Below are 27,688 nucleotides of genomic sequence, written 5' to 3' on the forward strand. Positions count from 1 at the left end.
TGGCATGTGGAAGGAAACCAAAGTGCCTGGAGAAAACCCACGCAGGCGCGGGGAGAACATGCAAAATTCCACACAGGCAGGGCCGGAATTTGAATTCCAGTCCTCAGAACTGTGAGGCAGGCACTCTAAGCAGTCGGTAATCGAGGCGCGACCGTAAAGAAAATTTTACATTTTAAAAATGTCAAAATTTTACTTTAATTAATATGTGTTTCCAAAGTAGATATGAAGATGAAATATATAGTGCCTTGTGAAAGTATTCGGCCCCCCTTGAACTTCGGCCCCCATCACATTTCAGGCTTCAAAGAAAGATAGAAAATTTTCATTTTTTTGTCAAGAATTAACAACAGGTGAGACACAATCGTGAAGTGGAATGAAATTTTTGGGATATTTTATACTTTTTTAACAAAAAAAAAAAACCCTGAAAAGTGGGCCGTGCAATATTATTCGACCCCTTTACTTTCAATGCAGCAAGCTCACTCCAGAAGTTCAGTGAGGATCGCTGAATGATAGAATGTTGATTGATGATGCTAAATATAAGCCACGTGTGTAATAAAGTCTTTGAATAAATGTACCTGCTCTGTGATAGTCTCATGGTTCTGTTTAAAGTGCAGAGAGCATCATGAAGACCAAGGAACACACCAGGTAGGTCCGAGATGCTCTTGTGGTGAAGTTTAAAGTCAGATTTCGATACAAAAATATTTCCCAAGCTTTAAACATATCAAGGAGCACTGTTCACCCAATCATAGTGAAATGGAAGAAGTATCAGACCACTGCAAATCTACCAAGACCCGGCCGTCCCTCTAAACTTTTATCTCGAACAAGGAGAAGACTGATCAGAGATGCAGCCAAGAGGCCCATGATCACTCTGGATGAACTGCAGAGATCTACAGCTGAAGTGGGAGAGTCTGCTCATAGGATAAGACTCAGTCGTACACGGAACAAAGCTGGCCTTTATGGAAGAGTAGCAAGAAGAAAGCAGTTTCTCAAACATATCCATAACAAGTCTCGTTTAAAGTTTGCCACAAGCCACCAGGGAGACACACCAAACGTGGAAGAAGGTGCTCTGGTCAGATGAAACCTGATTCTGAGTGGAGTTATGGAAGCAATTTGGTGAGGTGGCTGTGGAGTTTTTGACCAACTTATTCAATAGAATAAATAGCTGGAGAGAAGATGCCAAAAGAATGGAGGAAAAGTGTGCTAGTCTCATTTTTAAGAACAAAGGTGATGTTCAGAACTGGAATAAAGATGATGAGCCACACAATGAAGTTATGGGAAAGAGTAGTGGAGGCTAGACTCGGGTCAGAAGTAAGTATATGCAAGCAGCAGTACAGTTTCATGCCTAGAAAGAGTACCACAGATGCATTATTTGCCTTGAAGATCCTTGTGGAAAAGTACAGAGAAGGTCAGAAGGAGCTACATTGTGTCTTTGTAGACCTAGAGAAAGCCTATGACAGAGTATCAAGAGAGGAACTGTGATATTGCATGCACAAGTCCGGTATGGTGGATAAATATGTTAGAATAATACAGGACATCTATGAGGACAGCAGAACAGCAGTGAGGTGTGCCATTGGTCTGTCAGAAGAATTTAAGATGGAGGTGGGACTGCATCAGGGATGCGCCCTGAGCCACTTCATGTTTGCGGTAATAACGGATAGGCTGACAGATGAGGTTAGACTGGATTCCCCTTGGACCGTGATGTTCGCAGATGATATTGTGATCTGCAGTAAAAGCAGGGAGCAGGTGGAGGAACAATTGGAAAGATGGAGGCACGCACTGGAAAGGAGAGGAATAAAGATTAGCCGAAGTAAATTAGAATATGTGTGTTAATGAGAGGGGCAGAGTAGGAAGAGTGAAGTTCCAGGAAGAAGAGATAGCGTGGGTGGATGACTTCAAATACTTGGGGTCAACAATACCGAGCAATGGAGAGTGTGGTAAGGTAGTGAAGAAACGAGTACAAGCGGGATGGAACAGTTGGCGGAAGGTGTCTTGTGTTCTATGTGACAGAAGAGTCTCCGCTAGGATGAAGGGCAGTCTATAAAACAGTAGTGAGGCCGGCCATGATGTACGGATTAGAGCCGGTGTCATTGAAGAAACAACAGGAAGTAGAATTTGAGGTAGCAGAAAATAAGATGTTTAGGTTCTCGCTCGGAGTGAGCAGGTTGGATAAGATTAGAAATGAGCTCATTTGAGGGACAGCCAAAGTTGGATGTTTTGGAGACAAGTTTGAAGAGAGCAGACTTCAATGGTTTGGACATGTCCGGAGGCGAGAGAGTGAGTTTATTGGTAGATGGGTTCTGAAGGTGGAGATGCCAGGCAAAAGAGCGAGACCACAGAAAAGGCAGATGGATGTGGTGAGGGAGGACATGAAGACTGTGGGTGTTAGTGAGGAAGATGCACGAGATAGGCTTAGATGATAAAAGATGACACGCTGTGGCGATCCCTCGTCATGACAAGCCGAAAGGAAAAGAAGAAGAAGATTTGCAAAACTGGTAGAGACGTACCCCAAGCAACATGCAGCTGTACTTGCAGAGAAAAGGTGGTGCTACAAAGTATTAATGCAAGTGGGCCGAATAATTGCACGCCCCACTTTTGAGGTTTTAAATATCCAATAAATTTCATTCCACTTCACGATTGTGTCCCACTTGTTGATGATTCTTGACAAAAAAAAAATATTTCATATCTTTATATTTGAAGCCTGAAATATGGCAAAAGGTTGAAAAGTTCAAGGGGCCAAATACTTTCACAAGGCACTGTAGATACGTATCCCTCTGCCTCGTGTCACAAATATATGTTCCAAATGATTTGAAAATACCATTCACATTTAGAAATGGACATTTTCAATCTTAAAAAAATATATATATTTCTAATAGTAACATTCATTTCACGCAAAATAGCATCTTGGAAATGTAAACAACTGGCTTGTCCGACAACGAGACAGCCAGTAGGAGGCTAGGGGTTGTTGTCATGTTGTTCCAGTTCCTACGGCCATTTACCCTTCATCTTCTTCTGCTTCCAAACGACGGGTTAAGGGGAAGAGGCAAGATGAAGGAGTAGAGCTAAGGGGTAGAATTGGCGTTGGTCCTTAATCTGGGCACTCAGGGCATATCGATGTTAAGAGACGAACAAAAGAGCGATGTTGATATACAAGTACACATATGGATTATAGGTGTAAAAATTCATCGACCACTAATCAATTATTAAAATAATCAACTATTTTGATAAATAATGAATCATTTGAGACATTGTTTAACTTTATTATTATTTATCCATATTTAACAAATCAATTGTAATCATTCTTACATTTTTGCAGCCCTCCATGAAAGCATTTTGTTTATTAAAAGATTTTCAAACATATTTTACTTCGGAAAACAATGAACACTGTTACCTATTTTCTGACATTTCACACACCAAACCGGTAAATGAAGTATAATCAATTTGAAATGTTCTGTTTTTTAAAGATGGATTTTATTTTTATTTTTTTCCAATCTGATATTCAAATTTAATTACAGTTTACTAAATCCATGCAAGAAAAGAAGTGGTCTACACAAATAAGTGTGATTGTGGATCATTCACTCAATCAGGGTCCCAATACATGAAATATCTGCCCACATTTCCGAAAAACCACCACAATACCCCCTTAAAATCCTCTTAGCAAAGAACCATTGATTGTAATGAAAATTGATGGGGGTATTAAAAAGTATTGACAGCCCGACGTTGAAGCAGCTTCAGTGTCATCTTTATTAGTCTACAAAAGGAGTTGGCTCTTGCTCGGCCAGGAACACCAAAAAGGAGTGTATTGATCAGAAGGTCAGGCCAGATGGAATTCAGATGCATTCATTCATCTCATCACTTCCCATTTTTCTTATAGCTGTCTCTCCTCTCTCTGCTGAAACGAAGCCTTGCATCACATGCAATGAAGGTGGAAAGACTATGAACTATTTTGACAGTTGTTGTTTCGTTGGATTTTCAAAAAAGCAGCAGGTAGCAATCTGACATATTTCAATCATAATAATGTCACCTTGGTGGGTGGGGACAAGGATTTATAGATTCGGATCTTACATTATAAATGTGAACATCTTAATGACAAGGATGTCATCATCATCATCACTGGGTAAATTGTTAACGAAGGATGATGCAAAAACTAAGGAAGGAGGAGGCAAATGTTTGACAACCGAGAAAACACAGGTATGAATGTAGGCACACACACACAACTTAATTCCACTGTAGTTTCTTGGGGCCCATGGTGAAGAAAGATAAATAAACTTGCAAAAAATACATGGAAAATTCAGAGAAAAGTTGCACTTTACCAATGTGCACTAGCTTGTAACAGCATGTGAAAGGAGTCAAGCGTTCGAGGAACGAAAAGCATGATGGATAAAAATTGACGTCCCTCCTAGCCAATGGGATAGCAGGAACATGGTATGCCAATACCCAATGCGAGAGCTCTATCACTCCACACAAACCAAGATACAGGATGTTTACATTCTGATGTTTACAACTGGAGACAATATTTTTCTGAAGAGGAATTTTGTAACCTCAAATTTTTGTAATTATAGACCTTTGTAAGTACAGGTACCACTGTATGTTGCATGAGATTGTAGCGCTACACCCCGTGAGGGAAGGGCAGGACAAGATAGGAAAGGAGAAGACGCATGGACATGAGATAAGGGTAAAGGACAAGGGTCATGAACCTGGCTATACAAACGAAGTGTGGTGGGACTGACAACATGAATTATAGAAGTCTAATTGTTCATCTATTTATACCAGTGAGGCAAAGTGACAGACAAAATGAATTAAGTCTTGTATGAGATGGCAGTAAGTAGATACATACAGCAATTAATACATCTACTTTTGTGACATTTTTGTTTGTTGATGTGCCGTGAGATTTTTTTTTTTTTTTTTTTTGTAAAGTACCGGCATTTCACCTTGCTCCAAAAACGTTAGAATTCTCTGCTCTGGTCAGCAGGTGTTCAACAGAACAGCAACATGTTTACAAACACAAGCGGTAGGACTTGCTTGCTAGGCTATGTAACCCGTTGTTGATGGCTTGCGAGCTGTATCGCATTACAAGTATGTGAACATACAGTACCTCAAGCAAAAATTGTCCTGAGCACTGGTGACCACCAACAAGTTTTTTTCCCCCATTTTTTTCTTACATAGAATACAGTCGGTGCGATCCACTTGTGTTGTCATCCCTACAGTAACGAGTGTATTGGATCGCAGTTAACCAGATAAAACCCACTGATCATAAAGTAAAAGGATGTGGTGGAATCGGAATACAAGATTTCACATACATTACATGTTGTCTTGGCAAAACCATCTTGTCTCTTCCAAGGCCCTGTTTTTTTTTTTTTTTTCATAAATATTGGCTGTCAGATATTTACAGTATTCCACCAAAAGGCATGAAAAAAAAACTAAATATTACTATATAAAAATAAACTAGCTTTTGGATTCAGTTATACTGTGCACACCGGGGAGATGGAGTAAATGTCTTTCTCAGGGCCAAGTAATGATGTTATGAATGGGGTCAACAAAAGACAAATAAAATCCTTTTTGGCAATCGGCGAGTCACTGTAGACGGACAAGGACAACCCGAGCAAAGACTTTGCCTACAGTGCAGAGTAGGAAGATTCCTCTGTAGTTGTTACAGTCGCTGTGCTCCCCTTTGCTCTTATAGAAGTTAATGATCTTGGCATCCCTCATGTCCTCTGGTACAGCCCCATCCTGCCATCACAGATGGAGCACATCATGCAGCAGGAGCAGTAGGGTGGTCTTGCAGTGTTTCAGCAGGTTGGGGGAATCCTGTCACTGCCTAGGGATCAGCGAGACGCCCAGATGTCAATGGCCTTGCTCTGGCCCTCCATGGTGGGCTCTGTGTCAAGTTCGTCTATGATGGACAGGCATTTAATGAAATCGAGGCCTGCAGGTGCAATAGCATTCTGCACAGAGTAAAGGTCATAGCAGTGTTCCAGTCATCTCTCCATCTGCTTGCCCTCTGTCGATGAGGACATCCCTGGTGGAGGAATTGATGGAGCCATCTTGTTATGCACTGATCCAAGGGCTTTCTTGATGCCATCGTACATTGATGTGATGTTCCCTGTTAATGGTGCTGTCCAGGTGGCTTCACTCAGCTCCGTCCAGTACTCATTGGACAACGTCTGGCGGTTTGTTGGACTTTATTTCTGGTGGCCCTTAAAATTTGCAAGTTCTGCTCACCGGGTGAATGCTTGTAGTCCATGAGAGCATCGCGCTTGGCTTACAGGAGTCATTAGAGCAGCCTTGGCCTAAAACCAGTCTTCCGCTTTGGAAGTCTTTTTCCTGAATGTGGCAATGGCAGTGCAGTGTATGGTGTCCCGTAGGATCTACCACCTTTCTGTGACAGAGCCTGTGGGCTGCGGGGCTGCTCACTTTCTCTCAAGGCTCCGTGTAAACGACTCCACAAGATCTGACTGACACATCTTACTGAAATACATGTAGGGATTCCTTTGATTCTTGCCACAGGGGGAACCTCTTTGGTCTGTGTTGCAATTGGCGCTGTGGTAAGAGCATGTGTTTTTGACAGCGGAGTGTCTGACAAGGACAAGGTCCACCTGGTGGCAGTGCTTTGAATGCGGGTGTCTTTATGCTGGGGCATGGTCTTGAAGAAGGAATTGGCAATGCAATGGTTGTGGTATGCACACACTTCAAGCAGTCTTTGGCCGTTCTTGTTCATCCTGCCCACATTGAACTGTCCAAGCCCTGAGAGCCAGTAGCTGTGATCTGCACCAACTCTCTCAGTAGGCCCATCTGTTCCTTGCTGAGAATCCTACTGATGGTCGTAGAACTTGTCCTTGGCATCAAATGACAAGGACAACTTTGGGGTGTATGCGCTGATAAGGGTGACGGTGCCTGTGGTGGTGTCCAGGTGTAGGGTGAGAAGTAGCTGTGAGCTGTTGCTGCCCAGTTCTATCATTGCCAGCAATGTGTTTCTCACTATAAAGCCTACTGCTTGTATCTGTGACTCATTGGAGGTCTTCCTCTGCGATATGAAAGTGTTGTGTTTCTCCCTTAGCGAGCCTGACTGCTACTTGTGTTTGGTGGAGTGCGGTGATGTCCACGTTCATCCTTTTAAGCTCATCATTGATGACTGCTGTTTTTCTAGAGTCATTGACATCCTGTAAGATCTCGGAAAGGCCGGTCAACATTGTTTATACATTGCAGTTTCCCAGTTAAAGAGTTGGGCTCTCATGATGCTTTGATTTATTGCCGGGTGCAGTGGTTGTGAACTGCCTGTCAGATTTATCCTAATCCCCATGCACCCAATGAGAAAAGCAGACTGTGATGGGACAGCACCTGATTGGCTGCCCAGTTTGAGGTGGGCAGTAACTGTCTAGTGGGATTAGAAAATTCCTCCCACCAATGAGATTGACCCCAGGCACCATGCTCTATGCCAATTGAGCAATGATTTATAACCGGTAACTGTCGATCTCCATGTTGTTTTGACGCTTGAGGCGAACCAGGAGTGTCCTCTCCAGGTGAGTGATGTGTGGTGTTGTCATTTGTCAACCTAGGCGGTGTGCAATGGAGAACAAGTTATTGTCCATGAGGCAAACCCCGCTTCTCCATGACACTGATGGGACCAGAGGAACGATCAGGTTGGTACAATTTGGGACCAGTCTCATCACAGGAGCTGCTAGGATGGAGCTGAATATAGCTACAAACTGCCTTAAGGACGCCAACTCTGGATATTTCATCAAGGTTTAGCGCTAAAGCCTTTACCAAGGCTGGATGTGGCCGCAAGGCAGCGGAGATTTGAAATTGGGGTTTTCCTTCCCCTGGACTTGTGGAAGGTGGGAACGTCCAGTTTAACCCGTACAAGTCAGACTTGCCCACTGCCCAAGAGAAAGGGCACGCGGCAAGGAATGGAGAACTGAATAAAAATAAAAATGATATTAGCAAATCCTGAAAAGTAACTTCATAAAACTATCCATACATTTTCTGCACCGCTTATACTCACGGTCTCGGGTGTACTGGAGCATATACCAGCTATCTTCAGCGGGAGGCAGCATATCCTAGAATTAGTCGTCAGCTAATCACAAGGCACATATTAAGTAAAGAACCAATTCACACCCACATTTATGGGAAATTTAGAGTTTTCAATCAACCTACCATACATGATGTTGTGATGTATGAAGAAATGGTAGTAGCTAGAGATAAACCCAAACAAAAAAGAAAGCATTATATTTAAATGTCAACAAAACCACACCTTAACCATATTATACATTTGACTTGATTAAATAAATAAATTTGAATGCCTTGAAAAATGTATTCATCTTCCGTAATGCTTATCCTCATTAGAGTCATGGGAAAACTGGCACCTATCCCAGCTCTTTTGGAGCGAGAAGATCATGTTCTTTCTGTCATGAAAAACAGCTTATGACCATAGGTAAGGCTAGGAACATAGACAAACCAGTAAATTGAGAGCTTCACCTTTCGATTTAGCAACTTTTTTTACAACAACAGACCGATAGTCCGCATCACTGAAGACACTGCATCGATCTGTCAATCTCGAGTTCCATTCTTTCCTCACTCGTGAACAAGACCCCATGATACTTCATCTCCTCCACTTGGGGCAGGATCTCGGCCCTTACTTGAAGAGGGCATGCCACCCAAAAAGGATCTCATTAATATAAGACAATGAGCGTGAACAATGCCATACTAGGATTGTTCTGACTTGGCTGTGAGCCCGGTCTACTACATAACATCCTAGGTTTAAGGTGCCTCTCATAGAGTTAAAATGTTCTTGTGTGTCATTTTTTTTCCATGTAATCCATGTTCCTTCCACAGTCCATAAAAATCATGGTTAGTTCAACTGGACACTCTACATTGAGTACGAATCGTTGTGTCTCTCTAATGTTAATATGCAATACCGTGCCCAAGCATAGCCCACCAACATGGACCCAGCAGTGTTAGAAGAGGTGGGCTTGCCTGATATCTTCGCAAATGATGTTTGGCATGGTATAGGACAGCTGTCAAGTGTGACTGAACTGTAAAATTGGGCATAGGTTGTATAAATAAAACCAGTTTCAAATTGAAATTAGATTCTAAGTTGTCTCTATCAAAAACAGCCACAGCCTTCAATGACAAGTCAACCCAATGCTTTGACTTGAATCAAAAAGCAATCATGATTATTGTATAATTTCATGGAGTTAATATTCTCACATTTATACATATATATATATATGAACTATAAGAAGCCTTTTTTTCTGATACTGGCAGATAGATTAAAGTTTTTACAGCACTTCATCTGAGTCCAGCATTTCCTATGAGGCAAGAAAAGCAGTCAAATCCTTTCACACATTTATCCACATGTCTCACCCACTGTGGCCATCCTGGTTTTAGAGCTTGGAGTCTTTTCAAATGCCTTGGCAGCAATTCAGAAGCTATCTTTCATCAAACGTCTGTGACAGCACTGAGGATGAATCTCGCCACTGGGAGGGGCAGTATTGGACGATGGTTCACTTGTGCAGTCACTTGTAAAGTGCTATCGTTTTAGTGGATTTGGGAAGAATCCCATTAACCGAACTAGAGTCTGAGGGAAACGTGGCTACCTGCAGCACCTCAGATTTCATTCAAAAGGGGTACATTTTTAGCTTTGACTGACAGTTAATGTTTGCAACGTAGTGAGATAATGATCCAGTTGACAGATAAAAGTGAAAATTCAACGAGAACTGCTATCCAAAATCCAGTCAAGCATTGAAAAGATCCTAACATTTATGAATACCATGCGTTCAGCTTTGGTCGAGGGGTTCAGATGGTCAACTGCCACGCTGGGGATCTAGATTCAAGACCCAGAACCGACTGTCCACTCACATCCCCCAGACACACAGCTTTGGTATCTTTAAGCAAGATACCAATACTCCAACCTACTCCCCAGGTGCTTAAGTCGCCCTTTACTTTAGTGTGTTCCATTAACAGGAGTATTTGTTCACTGGAACGGGCAAAGCAATTTTAGTCTCTATGAATACATGTTTATGACAATAAAGACCATTCATTTTTGAGGTAGATGTAACAAAAGCAGATCACTACTAATTGGGCTGGCTGATTTATCAAAATGTAATCATGATTTCGATTATGGCTTCTCACAATCATAAAAAAATTATCATTGAAAACGGACAATCTGCAGCAGCACAGGTTGTTTATGCAAGTTCCTGTGTGGTTAAAACACCCTGAACGCATCACGTTGCTTGCAGGAAGCGTGTGATGGATGTTATTTTGCTCTCTCTGAGAGTGCTGTAAGATGTTTATTGAAACTTCCGTTACCAAAATTACTTCTATTCACCAAATGCCACATAAGAGAAGAATTTCTTTAGATATTTAATAGTCAATGCAGTGAATGGGTAAAAACATTGGCATATTTTTACCAGGATTGTATTTGTATTCCTTTGTGTATTTATGTTTGATTATTTCGATATGTTATGATTTTACTTTTTGAAAATGTATTTTCTGGTTGTTTATTTATTGGTCTTCAGTTATAATTAAACTTGTGGTATTTATAAAATGAATAAAAAGTTTTGAAATCATTGAATAATTATTTATTAACATGATTTCAATAATGTAAAAAATCATTTCTACATAATAACTGAGCCCTAATTACTAACCTTCCTGAGAGTATTAAACTATTTATGTCTCAAAACTGGGTTATATTAGGGCCGATTGTTTGTTTGTTTGTGCAAGATTAACATTGACGCTCACCTCCAAATACTTGTCACGGTTAATATAGCTCTCTAAATTAGTGGACTAAGAAAGGACTTTACTTCACACTATTAGGAGTGATAAGATATGATTATAGACTCCAGTGGGATATGGTGGCGAGGTTGCTCATGAACGCCAAATAGTGGAAAACAACCATCAAAGGTTATGGATGTTTCAGCAGTATTTCAGTCTGATAATTTGAAAACACGATTTAGTCACAAGAATAGGGAGCTGGTTGACCAGTATAGAACATGTCCCTTGTCTTAAAATTGACAAAAACTAATAAATCTCAATCCACTTTAGATGTGTAATTGTTTCATGAGCATGAAAAGCTTGGGCTTTTCTTAGTATGGTCTTCACCAGTTATTGTGTTGACTGAACGTGTCCTATCTACACAGATCCTCAGCTCTGGTGCTGTACCAGCTCGCTTTAACCAGCCTGGTACGTACAATAAAAAAATGCTGCCATTAAAAAAATGAGATTATATCAGTGCATCCAGTGGTACACAATCTTCTTAGTCAGTGCACACCATCTTCAACTGGCATTAAACCAAAATCTAAAATCCAAAAAGCTTTCATACACCTTCTTCACACCCTTTCAGTTCATAATATAATAAAGACAACCTAGCCCAAAGTAAGGCTTGGCATAGCAGTCTACATTAATTATAATTTCAATTTTCTACACTACTGTACCCTGGAAAACAGTTATCTTTGTCGTTATTTCCTTGCCAAAGGCAGACTTACAAAGGCAATTAATTGTTTGGTGCCCTGAGAGTAAGAGAAATCATCAAATGTATCGAGAAACTGATCAAAAATGTTTTTCCTAAATTTAAAATTATTAATGTCCATCCATCCATTTTCTGAGCCACTTATTTTAGTTATAAATCATAATTTCAAAACTCATCAAAATGTTTCATATATCATCATTGGATGTTGCCCCTTCCCTTTTCATACCATGGACCGCTCCATCTTGTCCACTAGCAGGCTTGATTCAGGAAGACAGCAGCCAAATAAACTTGTTGGTGTGGTAAGTATGAAGCAGAGTTAAGTGGAAGTAGAAAAGAGGGGAAAGTGAGAAGAAAGCAAACATTTGCATCAAAATTACCAGAGGTTTTAACTGTTTCCCAGTCACAAATGTGGGTAACAAACAGTGAGGGGAACACAGTGGAGAATTGGAGAGGGACATGAGTGATGCTTTTCATCACAAAGATGTGTGCATTAAAACTGTAGAACTAAAACCTTAATTACTAAATTAAATGTATAATCTTAGTATAAGTATAATCTTATCAATTACATTAAAACCATTGCGATGAAGGCTGCAGATACCGAATATTTTCAGAATTGATCATTGTACCGAACATCCCATTGATTAATCGGGTACTGTAATTGGTTAAAAATTGATTTTGATTTATCAAACATCAAAGTGTGGATGTGAGCTTCAGTTATTAGTCTTACTTTCTACATAATTAAATTCAGTTTGCCATCCAAGCAGAAAGGTCTGCAGATGATGCAGTTAAACAGGGACTGCGTCTCACCTGCCATCTGGCAGTGGATTTATAGCTTCCTCACGGGCAGGAAAAAGCAGGTGTGGCTGGGGGACACCGCCGCATCTACACGCACCACCAGTATCGGGGCAGCCCAAGTTTGCGGCCTCTCTGTGCTGCTTTTTTTCCCCCTCTCTCTTCACAAACAACTGCACCTCATGGCACTCGACAGTCAGTCAGAGCTGAATACACTCAAAACTGTAGCGATCGTTGAGACCTTCAAGTTCCTGAGAATTACAATATCTCGGGACCTGAAGTGGGAGACCAACATCAACTCCATCCTCAAAAAGGCCCAGCAGAGGATGTAGTGAACTTCATGCTGATTCTGAGGAAACACAGCCTGCCACAAGAGCTGTTGAGCCAGTTCAGCACAGCAGTCCTTCAATCGGTCCTGTGTTCATCCATCACAGTCTGGTATGGTGCTCCATAGAAAAGGACAAACTTCACCCAAACAAACAATCAAAATTGTTAAAGAGATTATTGGTAACAAACAGTCCACCAATGAGGACTTGCATTCTGCCACAACTAAGACAAGAGGATCCAAAATCCTCTTGGACCCATCACATCCCAGTCACCACCTGTTCCATCTCCTTCCCTTCGGTAGGCCCTATCGCACATCTGTCGATCCATCCATTTTCTGAGCAGCTTATCCTCACAAGGGTTGCAGGAGTGCTGGAGCTAATACCAACTGTCATCAAGCAGGAGGCAGAGTACATCCTGAACTGGTTGCCAGCCAATCACAGGGCACATAGAGACAGGCAACAGTCACACTCACAATCACACCTAAGGGCAATCGAGAGTCTTAAATTAATGCATGTTTTCGGGTTGTGGAGGAAACCGGAGTGCAGGCACGAGGAGAACACGCAAACTCCACACAGGTGGGGCCGGGATTTGAAGCACGTTCCTCAGAACTGAGAGGCCAACGCATTTGCAACGCAGCAATTGTTGAAAAAGGAAGAAATAAAAGACTACTGATAATCTCCCTCTATCTGGGTCTTCATGCAGGATCTCACCTGGTAGGGTCAAAATGATTAGAAGAACGGTGAGCGAAAATCCCAGAACAACACAAAGCGACCAAGGGAATGACCTGCAGAGAGATGGGACCAAAGTAACAAATACTACCAAATCCTCCAATCACAGACGTGTTCCCCTGTTTAAGACAGTACAAGGCCAGGACAGTCTAAAGCAGGGGTGGGCAATTAATTTTTTCAAGGGGTCACTTAAGAAACTGAATTCTGTCAGATGGGCACACCATTGATATCTAGAACTTCACTCTCTTTGTCCCATTGTAAAATGCATTACATTTTATCAATTCTTTAGTTTGAATACCTGGTACCTGTAGTTGGAATAAGAGTATTGTGTCAATATTTATATATGTATTATTATTATTATATGTGAAATTGTGGTGTATATGTTAAAGAAGAAAATACTCCAAAAAAAGTCATGAAAAACAATCATCACATCAGTGGAATTTATTTTTAACTAGTTAATCTTCATAAACATTGAAACTTGTAACTTCTTTTCACTTCATTTTACCTCTTCAAAGAGAATAAAGCAGTCTGTCTTGGGCTTGAACAAGGGCTGAATGTCTGAGGTGGCGATGCGAAGAACAGTTGAGTGGTGGGCCCCAGTGATAGAGGTGTTTGGATTTATAGAACTTAATCACTGAGAATGTCTGTTCACATATGTAAGTTGATCCAAAGAGCATCTAGAATCTTCTGAGCACGCCTTCTTAGGTGTGAAAAGTTCTCCTTTTTGAGGGAAGAGTAAAAATCCAGCAGTGAGGCTGGCCTCATTTACCATGTTCTGTCTCATTTTCCTCCAAATGTGCAACAAACTGTGATTTAATGCTCTTGTTCTGATAAAAAAAATTAACTATTGTAGTTATAGCACCAACAAGATGGCTATTTTTTTAACACTGATTTATACAACACTTCCTGATGAATAATACAATGTGTCAATTTCTGCCCAGGGTTCATTTCTGTCACCTTATCCTAAATTCTCTTCTAAAGACTAGCATATTTCACAGTCAGATTTCGACAACCCTCTGTTGTCACACCTGCCAGTTGTCCCATTTCAGTCCGATCTTCTCAAAACATACAGTTACCTCTTTGAACACGTCATTCATTCCCAGTGGTGGCCTCTTTCACTGATTGCATGGCTACTAGCTCCTTCATGATTTGAAAGTCTGCAGCTATCCCACGTAAGAAGATGAGCAGCTGAGAAGTGCCACGGACATCACAGCTCTCATCCAACGGCAGAGAAAAATAGTCAGTCTGCCGCTCTGTTCTTCTATTGAAGCTCCAAATTTCCAGCGATGTCCTCAACCCACCTCATTCCAGTGCATCAGGAGAGTGGCACATTCTCAAATGCTCCTTTATTCTCCAAGAAAAACAGCGCAAAAGTCCGATAAGCGATAAGCACTCCTTAATAACCCATCTGTCAGAAAACAGACTACTTTCAAGCGACTTTGTAAGAAATTACATAACTTGTCCTGACGCCTGGATCTCTGGGTGTGCAACGTTTTGTAAAAAAATCCCTTTTGGCATCGCAGATCTGGTAGCCACGCATAAGACTCCAATGTATGACCTTCATTAGACAGAGTCCTGTATTTATCCTCATCTTTGGTCATGTAGTGGTTATTCAAATTGTGGTCTTTTAATGCAGCGACCTGTGTACCAAAAATTAAGCAGACGGCTTTATCTTTGACTTCTGTAAAGATGTACTTGGCAGTCCGTGTCTTGTTGAAAACACAACATTCATAATAAATTTTTCTTTCTTCTCGTGAGCTGACATCTTGAGGGTAACCCAGCTAGCATCACTAGTTACTGCTTACCTACACTCACTGCTCACTGCTTGAATGTGCGTCCACACAGACGTAAATGCTAACGTGACGCTTTTCAAAATAAAAGCAACATAGTTGTATTGCATACAGGGCATACATATTTTTTTTACTAATTTATGATTGGCATTTCGTGGGCCAGACAGCGTCACCCATGGGGCCAGATGTGGCTCACATGCTATAGAATGCCCAGGTCTCGTCTAAAATGTGCGAGAGAGCACTGATGACAAAGAAAAGAATTGGCAGGATGTCATATTGTCAGATGAAACTAATAAAAACAACTTTGGGGGAAAAACTAACTTGTCATGTTTGAAGGAGAACAAAATTCTGAGTTGTATCCAAAGAATACCATACCTACTGTGTGGAGTTTGCATGTTATCCACGTGACTGCATCGGTTTTCTCCGGGCACTCCACTATATTCCCACATACCAAAAATGTGCATTCATAAGAGACTTTAAATTGCCCTTAGGTGTAAATATGAGTGTGAATGGTTGTTCGTTTTTCTATGTGCCCTGCGATTGGTTGACAGGAAGTTCAGGGTGTACACCCTGCTTCATGCCCCAAGATAGCTGGGATAGGCTCCAGCACTCCCACGATCTTTGTGAGGATAAGCGGCCTGGAAAATTAATGAACGTATTTGCTAATGCTTTAAAAAAAAAAATCACAGAAATTTACTTTTTTTGTCTCCCATGGGGAAGTATACCTATGATGAAAATGACAGGCCTCTTTCATCTTTTTAAGTGGTAGATACACAATCAATTTTGAAACGATCATATGTGAATTCTCTCAGGGAAACAACTTTTTAATTTTTTTTTTCTATGAGAAAAGCAGCATCATTGATAGTGATAATACTGAGCGTAAAGAGAAAAGGTTAAGGTGAGGTAAAATATTTCCCTTTTAATTATCTGAACTCGAAGAATAGAAAGGATGTTCTATGCAACGACGACAATTATAAACAAAAGTGAACGCACAAACGACAGCATTTTTATTTGCAAATTACAAATATCCTTGCACCTTATATCAAGCTGCAAACTTCATTATGAACTTCGTGACAAGTGAACGAGTGGAGCTATCAGTTAGCACCATTGAGATGAACATAAAAGTATAAAATTACCTGTCGGCGAATGGCGCCGTCTTTGATGCTATCTGCTCCGTGGTGACCTCTTTAAAGTATCCATTTGAGTTATGAACATTTATTTTCAATATTTAATATCTTCTTCATATTTACAAGTAAGGGTATCCATGGCAAAGCTTCTACTTAGCAACAAGTCATGTGTCAACAACGGCGGAAGTAAGTACGGCAAGCGGCATGCGAACACGTGCGTCTGTTGACGTTATCTTTTTCCGCTCACTTTCAAAATAAGTTTTGTCGTTCACTGTAAAATAAGCGTATAAAAGCCACTTTTAAGTGCTGGTCAGCAAATTGCTCAAAAAACAAATTGAAATTTGAAATGGATTGTAGTGTCAGGTCATTTGTACAGAAGTTTAAAAAAAATACAGGGCTTGATAGTAACAGCCACCAGCCACTGCTTGGGGGTGAATTTCAGTAGCAGAGGGTAACAATTGGTACCGCCATGAGGCACTTTGGCAGGTTGAGCTTTATATGCTTTATTTTCTGTGCACTTGATCTATCACTCTGCTCCTCCCGATTCCACACACACATCTACGCACGCTCGAAGAGATCACATTGTTTCCAGACACATTTAAGAGCATATTTTAGTCTATTACCTCACACTGTATACTTTGCATCGTTGTTCGATTGATTTTAGCAGGAAAGAAAAAAGGACTTATGTTACCACAACCAAGGCTTGCACTGCATGTTTGGGAAAAAAGGTCCACGAAAACATGTCGCTGGCTCACATAAAAATCAAGTCAAGAAACATCTCCATCGTCAAGGGAAAACTGTCAAACCACCAATTTGACATTGGTGAGGAACCAATTCCAATGGTCTCCGAGAAGCCTGTGAAGAGCTTAGGCCAGTGGTACGATGCCTCTCTTAAGGACAAAGAGCAAGTAGAGCAGCTCTGAAAGGATAAGGCCAGTGGCGTTGAAAGCATCGACAGAACCCTTCTTTCTGGGAAGAATGGAATACAAGATCAACAGGCAGATCGGTGCAGCGTCTCCTGTGATGCGGACTTTGTGTCAGTCCACTGTGGTGAAGAAGGAGCTAAACTGAAAGGCCAAGCTCTCAATTTACTGGTCGATATATGTTCGTACCGTTACCTATGGTCAAGGGTTGTGGGTTGTGACCAAAAGGACAAGATCCCGGATACAAGCGGCTGAAATGAGTTTCCAGGCTCTCCCTGTGAGAAAGGGTGAGGTGCTCCATCTTACGAGAGGCACTCAGAGTAGAGCTGCTGCTTCTCTGCATTGAGAACAGCCAGATGATGTGGCTTGGGCCTCAAATTCAAATGCCTTCTGGAAATCTCCCTGGTGAAGTTTTCCGGGCACATCCCATCTGGAAAGAGACCACGGGACAACCGAGAACATGCTAGAGAGACTATGTCCCTCGGGAGGCCTGGGAATGCTTTGGGATCCCCCCAGAAGATCAGGATGAATAGGCTGGGGAAATGGAAGACTGGGCATTTCTTGTAAAGCTACTGCCCCTGCGACCTGACCTCATATTACTGGTAGATGTCATGGTCCTGCCGGTCCAGCCCTGGCTGTGCAGGTGCCCGCGCGTTCGCGCTGATTGGGAGGCGCACACCTACGCCTCATGCTGGCTGATTGGCTCCGGTGTATATAGGATCATGGGAACAACTGGTCCGGCACCAGATCGTCGCAACTCATGCCCCGTTCCTGCACTCCCATATCTCTTATCGACAACCCGTGTGTGCCGACCACCGCCCGTTCTCCGACCGACCCCATAAGCCTGACAACCTTGATACTCCTGCCTGCTTTGATCGTTCTCCCGTGTACTGACTCCTGCCTGCCCGCTGTCCTGCTCCCTACGCCCAACGTCCCGACTACCACTGCTGCACCTGACTGCCTGCCCGATCCCCGACCTTGGAACAATAAACATTTTTCCTGAATTACACCTGCACACCCAACTCCTGAATTTGGGTCCTACCTCCGTTCCGATGGGCCCTGAGAGAACGATTTGGCCAAAACAGGACCCAGCAGGAAAGACAAAGCGTCGCCGGGACCGACGCAAGATAGACGGACTGCCGGAGGACCAAGCCTGTCCGATCCATGTAGGCTCCATGACCTTCTCCGCTTCCGTGTCACACGCTCCATTGGCAAGCTATGAATACGTCCCGACCACGACTCGTCCAGCACCTCAAATTCTTTTGGACTCTGATTTTTCGGACTACGAGGAGGACCGTGATTTATATGACCGGCTGCCTGACGACAACTCTGATTATTTCGACTATGAATCTCTTCCCCTGATCTTTAATCCCAGTCAGTTCGCTTCACCTCCCCACGTTTCCAGCTCCCGAGCGTCTTCGCCCGGTCGGTCCGAGTCCACCAATCCGTTTGAGGGAACCCGCTTGACCATCTACCCGGGACCTCCGCGTGGCAGCCAGAGGAGACGCCCAGGCCGGGCGCTCTTTTGTGCCTCCCGCTGGGCGGCAACAAAGACGCCATCCTCGTTCACCTACTCCTCACCGGCAACGGTTAAACCGGCAGACCCACAGCAGGTGGCGAAGCTTCCAGCACAAAGGGAGGAGGGGCCACCAAATCACGAAGTGTTCTCCCGCAAAATGTGGGCGGAGATAGAGTGGCAGAGCGCCAAACTGGCAGTCCTCACGGCCCAGGTTCGGCAAGGATTAGAGAACCAGCCGAGCTATGCTGACGTCGCGACTGCTACTGACTCGCTGCTGACTCAGGTTCACGCTGGAGTGGCTACGGATCCACTAGCAAGGTCCACGTAGCTGTGGAAACGGACTCCCGGAGAAGTCATGCGCACATCGCAGTAGAGACGGACCCGCTACCAAGCAAGGCTCATGTCGCTGTCGCAACGGATCTGCTCCCGAGACACGCCCACATTGCAGTTTCAACTGACTCATTGCTGACTTATGCTCACGCTGCAGAGGCAACTGATCCGCTACCAAGTCAAGCGCACATTGCAGTGGGAACAGACCCGCCACCTCCCCATTCCCACGTCGCTGTGGAAACAGATCCACCGCCTTGCCATGCTGACATCGCAGTTTTGACAGATGCGCTGCTGACCAATTCTCATGTCACAGCATCCATCGACTCCTTCCCCAGCCAAGTCCACATCGCGGCTGGCAGCAGATTCACTACCGCGTCACACTCACACTGCGACCGTCGAAGGAGAAGGATGGAATTTGCTATCGAAGATGGTCCTGCCAGAGCATCCGCAACGTGTGTTTTCCCAAAGAACAGGATTCAGAAACGAGTTGCAGATAGCTTAAATTCAGAGGCTGGAGCAAATTCTGATAAAGATGAGGCGAACTATTTTCCTCCAGTGAAGAGGAGGAGGACTTTATCATTTCGGTCACTCTGTGCCGTGCCCAGGGATGATCCATTCACAGCCCCTAGTGTCTGCCAGTTTTCCTCCGGGACCCCTAACTATGAGCCAGTCGATCTCCATCTGAAGGAGCCGACTCTCATTCCGGAACAAACGCCCAGTTTTGTAGTGCCAAGGCGAACACCAAGGGAGCAACAACGCAGCGTTGTGCCACCTGTGGGGGTTCAGGAGTCACTCTCCAACCCCCACGTTGCTGTCCAGGAGTTGGCGGTGCCGCCGCCGCCTCACGTTCCCGTCCAGGAGGTGGCAATCGCGCCGCAGCCGCCTCACGCTTCCGTACAGGAGGTGGCGAGGGTGCCGCAACCGCATCACATTCCTGTCCAGCAGGAGGCGGCGGAGTCTCTGCTGTAATCTCATTTACTACAATAAATTAAAACAAACACATCTTATGTACGTGGAATGAACTGAGTCTGAAATTTGCCACAAACACGTCACGTAGCCCTTCATATGATTGGTGCTCACGAAGTAGCCCTCAAAAAGGTGGCTGAGTCCTGCTCTAAACTAACTAAGTAAGTAACTAACTAATTGATTAACTAACTTGTCACGAAACATCGGAACAGGGGTAGGACCCAAATGCAGGACTCGGACGGTGCAAGGTAGTTCAAGGAGAAACGTTTATTATATGCCGAGGTCGGGGATCGAGCAGGCAGTCCGGTGGAGCAGCGGTAGTTGGGACGTCGAGCAAAGAGAGCAGGTGAGCAGGCAGGCAGGAGTCGGTACACAGGAGAACGATCAAGGCAGGCAGAAGTATCAAAGGAGTCTGGCTTACAAGGTTGGTCGGAGAACGGGCGAAGGTAGGTACACACACGTTGTCGATCAGGGATATGAGACTGCTGGAACGGGACATGAAGCTCAACGAACTGGCGGGCACCAGTCATCATCGGGGTGATATAAATACACAGACTAATCAGCCCGCATGAGACGCAGGTGTGCGCCTCAATCAGCACAGCTCGTGCGGGAGCGGCAGGATCATGACATAACTAACTAACTAACCAACTAACCAACTAACTAACTAACTAACTAACTAACTAACTAACTAACTAACTAACTAAATCTGGGGAAACCCTGTCATGAATTGGTGTTCACCTCTCAGGCAAAGTCAGCTGAGATAGAGTCCAGCTTATCTGACACCCTATTGATGACAAGCACAATACAGGTATTTAGACATTAAAAAGATGTACAGTCTAATAGTATTATATCAGTATCACGTATTTTCTGTTGAGGATTCCGTATCTTAGTGTACTCTATTCAGTCTTGAGTAGACAAATACTGCTAATCCTTTTTTGGAGTACAAAACCAACGGTCCATCCTTTTTCCATGTCACAGTGCCCCGGTCACCTTAACCAGGTTAAGCGGTGTTGAAAATGAAAAAAATAAAATTGAAAAACAATAGGGGCCGTCCAACTGGGTGGACAAAAGGCATGACTGTCCCAGGTCCCTAAGTGATTGGGGAACCCCTGGCTGGCCAATAGGGAGTGTGGGGAAGCACACTATTACCTGATTCACAGCTTGGTGCCTCATTTAGATGCTTGATGCAACATGAGACTAAAGTTGTATCAACGCTTGTGTTTTGCTTGCTACTTTTTTTAGGTTTTGAGGCACATCAGTGCATTAGTGTATATGATTTTTTTCAGGGAAATGCTGCTGATGTTTCCTTATTTTTGTCCACCTGTTTGAGGAATTTTCACACATCCAATCACCTTGTTAGAATTAACAGCCTTTGGGGATTAATTGGGATTAAATATTATATACAACCTACAGTTCACCCTCAGAATCACAATCAACTTTATTGGCCAAGTATATAAACAACACACAAGGAATTTGTCTCCAGTAGTTGGACCCACCCTACTACAACGTAGATGTTGAGTGCGACAACAGAAAGTCAATTGAGAGGTAACCTTTTTTTTTTTAATTCAAAGTATTGCAAAGACTGTCCCCTCCCCACCATCTTCACTTCCCACCAGTTTGCATACCGAATGAACAGCTCGACAAGGACGCCATCACCATCCCTCTGCATGCTGTGTTAAGTCACTTGGAACAACCGCAGAGCTAGGCTCCGATGCTATTTGTAGATTACAGCTCAGCCTTTAATACAATCAAACTGAACATTCTGATGACTAAATTAGACATCCTGGGCCGCCCTCCTCTCACATGCTCCTAAATCAAAGACTTTTTCACCAACAGACCCACCTCTCCTCCACCCGCACACTCCACTGGCTCACCACAGGGCTGTGTGCTGAGCCCCCTCCAGTACTGTCTCTACACCTCTGACTACAGTTCAGTCTACAACAGTAATATCATTGTCAAGTTCACTGACGACGCAACAGTGGTCGAGCTGATTTCAAAGAGAGATGAGGGAGCCAACAAAGAAGAGGTCCAGAACCTCACAACTTGGTGCTCAAAGAACAATCTGACACTGAGCACTAAAAAAACAATGGAGATTGAAGTGTATTTTCCCCTTGAGTATGGGCAGTAAACAGAGGAAGCACTATTAGAGACTGAAGTTTTTTAAGTTTTATTAAGAGGTGTCACAGCCAAGTCAAATCGTCAAGTCCAATCGTCTGTTGCGTTCTCGAGCCAGCCCAAAAAATCTAGTGCCCCTTCCACCCATGTCCCATCCTTAAAAAAAAAAAAAAATCCCCAACTCAGGAGGTCCCACTCTCTTCTTTCCTCGTTTCTCCACCTCTCCTATGTCACGTCCCTCCCTTTCTGGCCCCGGGAAGTCTGTGGGCATTGAATACTTGGGTGCAAAAAAAAAAAACAATGAATGCAGATTTGGAACCAGAAACCCTGTTGGTAACCCCAGGTGGTCACCCGTGAGGTGGCTGGTTGTAAAAGCCCCAAATAGCCATATAATTCCTTTGAAGTAGAATTACTCAGGGAGTTTGTCTATCTTACTTTCTAAGATCAGACCTTGATTGATCTAATGGAATACCAAAATAAAGTACAAGATCATTGTGGACTTCAGGAGGAACAGGACTGAACCGGCTCTGCTTTTCATCAACGCGAGTGTGTGGAGAGAGGCTGCACATTCAGGTTCCTAGGAGTACTGATCTCTGAGGACCTCTCCTGGACAGACAACATCTGAGCAGTCATTAAAAGGTTCAACTCCATCTCAACTTCCTGAGAGTCCTCGGGAAAAAAACAACGGGACACAAAGTTACGGCTGGTCTTCCACCGTTCATCCATCGAGAACCCGCTGACGTGCTGTCTCCATCTGGTACGGGAGCTACACTGATGCAGACAGAGCGATGCTTCAGAGGACAATTAAGGCAACTCAGAAGATCGTTGGCTGACCTCTTCCCTCTGTGGCAAATATTTACTCCTCTGGGTGCCTCAGCAGAGCTCGAAAAATTATTAGGACATTACATGTCCCGGTTTTCAACTGTTTGAGCTCCAGCCAACTGGAAGGCAGCACAAAAGCATGGACCAACGGACCATGAGCGCCATCACCATCCCAAACTCTCATTTTTCTTCTATCCCTATGAATGTAACGGCACACTGATTTCAACGTCTTGTGCAATACATTTTATGCACTGTTTTACACATCTATTTTTTATGTATTTTTAGGTTTTTTTCTCATGTTTTATTTATTTTATCTTACTTTTGTGTATGGACTGATAAGAAGTTCTCCTATCTTGGTGCACAGTGGTATAATGGTATAATAGTATTTGTATTCTCGGTAATTTCATGGTCTTTGGCTTGCATGACTGGTTCTGAAACAGCCTCACTATTCTTTATTCATGATGTAACTCATGATGGAAGCATCAAAATGAACTCTGAAGTCTACAAAACCATGTTGTCTGGAAATTTACAGAAAGATGCATCCAAACACATTGCGGGAAGCTTCATTATGCAACAAGACAATGACTCCCACAACACGCTGACAGCACAAAAAATTAGTTCATCAAGGGGAAAAAGTGAAGGGTCTTAAACTGACCAAGTCAATCACCGGACCTTAAAGGGGAAATCCATTGGTTTGCATTAACAATGTATCAATAGGTCATGTAATATGTACTCTATCTTGACAATGTGATGTTAAATCCTCTCTCACTTAATATTGTTTTGAGAAGATTTTTATCGGCAATTACGAATTTTCAGGGGCGCTGCCATTTTCGCGAGTCACATGACCTACGTGCGCGGATGTGACGTTTTACGTGCCACAACAAAGGCTTGATTTCATGGGACACCATTTATGCTCAGCGCTGATTTCTCGGAATTATCCTCATCTGATGAAGAAATAGCAGACTCGGTTAATAGGGAAGACGGAGGAATACTTCCATACACAGCCGTGAGTGGCTCGGCCGCTCGGTTAATGGGGAAGACGGAGGAATACTTCCATACACAGCCGTGAGTGGCTCGGCCGCTCGGTTAATGGGGAAGGCGGAGGAATACTTCCATACAAAGCCGTAAGTGGTGCCGCTCACGCCGCTGTGGGCAACGTAACTAATTAGCATGCTGGAGTCTCGTACATTATTGGAATTAACAAGGACCCAGCGCGGCTGTGGGACGGCGCGCTACGCGTTTGAGCTCTCCACCGGCAGCCCAGTCCCGAACTCGTGGGTGCGCGGGAAAGAGGACGTGCGCGTGTAGGTTTCAAGTGGGAGGTGTCAGAAAAGTTACCACAAGGATAACTGACTTGTACCGGCCAAGCGTTCATAGCGACGTCGCTTTTTGATCCTTCAATGTCGGCTCTTCCTACACAATGCGGAGGTAAAAGGCATGAATGACACGTGTTATGCGGGGGACAGACACCCCCAAGCCGGCTCGCTGGCTCCAGTACACTGCTCACGGCTGTGTATGGAAGTATTCCTCCATCTTCCCGATCAGCCGAGCGGCCGAGCCGCTCACGGCTGTGTATAGAAGTATTTCTCATTCTTCCCGATCAACCGATACTGGTATTTCTTCATCAGACGAGGATAAATCAGAGAAATCACAGTTGAGCATAAATGGTGTCACATGTAATCATGCCTTTATTGTGGCAAGGCCCACGTCGCAACCACGCATCTAAGTCATGTGACTTGTGACAATGGTAGCACCCATGAAAATTTGTAATTGTTGATAAAAAAAATCTTCTCAAAACACTATCAAATGAGAGGATTTAACACCACATTGTCACAATAAAGTACATATTACATGACCTATTGGATACATAGTTAATGCAGACCAGTGGATTTCCCCTTTAACCAAGTATAGCGTGTATTTTACCTCTGGAAGAGGAGAGTAAAGGGAGAAAACCCCAGAAACAAAGAATAACTGAATGAAGCTGCAGGCAAGGCCTGGAAAAGCATTTCAAATGAAAAATGCAAGTCTGGTGAAGTCAATGGGTCACAGGATTGAGGCAGTTATTGCAAGTAAGGGTTGTGCCATCAAATATTTAATATTCTTTATTCTAAGTTATTTTAATAATCTTTCTCACAATACTTTTGCTCACTTGAAAATGGTGTGGCTTCAAACAAATTGTCCTCTGTCCTGAGTTGTTAAACACGCCTAGATGTGAATGCCATGAAATTAAAGCTTGAATTCTGAACTTAAGTCTCATATTTATCTTTTGACCATCTTTTGACCTTGTTGAATCTTCAGGATTCAACAAAAGCAAAGCAAGAGACCTTGCATTCCTAGATGTGAGTGTGTGTGTGTGTATGTGTATTCATCCTATTCATCCATTTTCTGTTCCACTTATTCAACCATTTATCCTCACTAGCATTGCTCCTTGAAAATTCTTTTCACTGGAACAGGAACTCCTATTATAAGTAGTCTTTTTTTTTAACCATAAAATAATGATAATCCATTGCAGTTGGACAGACCCCGAAAACCACATTCGCTATTCATGTTGTCATTAATGAATGATGAATAGCTGGCATTAGTCCAAGGAATGAAAACTCTAATTTTATTGTTTGGAAACTATTAAACTGGTCAGAGAGTATGCTGGAAAATAATGAATTACATTTTAGCTGAGTCACTGATAGTGTAGTGGTAAAACTCGCCTGACTTTGATGTGGGCATTCTAGGACCATTTCCCATGCTTTGACAGTGTTAATCTGAATACAAATGGTTGTCCGTGTTTACATGTTCCCTGTGACTGAGTGGCAGCCAGTTCAGGGTGTAGTCTGCCTTTCGCTTGAGTTCACCTGGGACAGGCTCCAGCACCCTATGACAATAACCAGGATAAGTGGTCTTGATAATGGATGTATGGATGTTTGAACTGCTGCATCTCTGAATCAAAAGGTTTTTCTTTTAATTTAAAATGGTTTACTTTAACCAGGATCCCTTGCCATGTTTTGTCCAAAGGTAGAATCCTACGTTTGTTCTGCGGTTGTTGGTGCAATAAATCAATGCAAACTAAGTTGCCTCTTTTTGAAGCAACTAAGCCTCCTAGCTAGCTTGCCACTCTTATCACTTTTCATGGTGTGTTGGATAAACTCACTTCCATTTACTTTGCCGCAATCGGCCCTTCCATTGATGTCTCCTTTTATGTACATGCGCAAACGCGTTGCTTACCAAGTTAAAATGGTGGTAGCCGTACACAAGGAAGGACCACCCTTGCAGCACTTGTCCAAATGGAGGAAGTTGCATGTTATTTGAGTCATAATGATTGGAATATGAAAGTTTTGATATGGGAATAGTTTTCCCTCCTGGGGATTTGTGAGTCATTTCGAAAAACACCACTAAGTTGTTAATAGCTCTAGGGGGTCATAAATTCACTTTTAATCGAATCTCATCTAGTTTCATCTTACCATTAATTGATAAGTATGTAAAACTGAAAAAGATATATTTAGTGGACCAGAAGACAATCACATGCATGAAATTCACTTGGACTTGCATGGCTGCTGATCAAACCAGTTGATTTCATCTTCAATATTCATAAATTTGCAGTGGTGGCTGCATCTTTTGGCAGGTACTATTCATCTGCCAGAAATCAACATTGTTTTGAATACAAAACAACAACCGTGTCAAATTGGCAAAACAAGATCAAAATAAGAGCTGACGAACCCATTCAATTATTTGTATTCAAATTCATTTATTTATTTATCTGCCGGCTGAATGATTGCCAGACAAACCTGGCATCGTTCTGTTTTGTTAACTTTCACATTGGTTACAGCAGCTATGGCAGCCCCATATATGGTTCTCTTAGAGACTTAGATTGTGCAGATAAAGACAGAATGCAATACTTGTATGACCCAATTGTAGCTTTGATCTGCCAGTGATAGATCACATTCATTTTTTCTTTTTTTGACATGGTGACTATGTTTGAACAAAATGCAGCAGGCAGATACTGTGCTGCTGTAAAATGATTGACTATGCTTCATCAAAATCCCAGAATATGGGATTATGGGTGTCTTGAGGCAACGTGGCTAATCGTGGATGATGTGGTAATACATGTCAACATGAGAATGAGATTATTTTTTTTTAACCACATGGATCCTGTGCCTTAAAGCAGGGATGTCCAAACTCTGACCAAGGGGGCCATTTGGAGCCCACCATCCATTTTCTTTTTAGAGGCCCACGGCACAGACAAAAATAAACGTTTGACACAGCCTGACATTTCCCTGAGTTGTATTACAGTGCTTTCTACACTTCGTGACAAATTAGGAGAAAAGAAAAGAAGTTTGTTTTCATCTCCCACTTCCTTGTTGGCAACAAACCACATATCATTTTGTAAGATGTGACACCAAGGTCAAATTAATACAGAATGCTGGCATTTTCATTGTACTTTTGGTTATGTGGTTTTGCTGCTGTTCTAGTGGGATACAGGGCGACTGACCACCCCCAAACCCTTAAAATCCATTTACTTTCCTTTTCTTGTCCAGCATTTTTCATTTTTAACGACACATTAAGTACTGTAATGCCCCCCACATGGAGGCAATGAGAGTTTAAGTGGATTTTCATACATTTATTGAATTTGTTAAACACACAAATACAAAATGAGCACACATGCAATGACCTGCTGTAGGCCACGACCCAAGTTCAGAGGTTCACAAAAAGACGAACTGGTCATGTTCCCGATTACACCCTCTAAGCCACACCCTTTACAATACTTCAGGAGTTTTTGTCATGACTTGCCGAGACCCC

General features: G+C 42.9%; 1 protein-coding gene across 3 annotated transcripts in view; it reads right to left on the bottom strand.

The window, feature by feature from the left end:
* The window catches only part of enox2 (ecto-NOX disulfide-thiol exchanger 2), a 257,527-nt gene extending 241,086 nt beyond the window's left edge, over positions 1-16,441 (bottom strand). For all 3 annotated transcript variants that reach the window (XM_061834677.1, XM_061834674.1, XM_061834676.1), the window contains exon 1: positions 16,235-16,441. The gene's annotated coding sequence lies outside the window, so the exon portion shown is untranslated. The remainder of the gene's footprint in view (positions 1-16,234) is intronic.
* Between the last annotated feature and the right edge of the window lie 11,247 nt (positions 16,442-27,688).

The sequence above is a fragment of the Syngnathoides biaculeatus genome, chromosome 11 (assembly GCF_019802595.1).
Source record: "Syngnathoides biaculeatus isolate LvHL_M chromosome 11, ASM1980259v1, whole genome shotgun sequence".
Classification (NCBI taxonomy): Eukaryota; Metazoa; Chordata; class Actinopteri; order Syngnathiformes; family Syngnathidae; genus Syngnathoides; species Syngnathoides biaculeatus.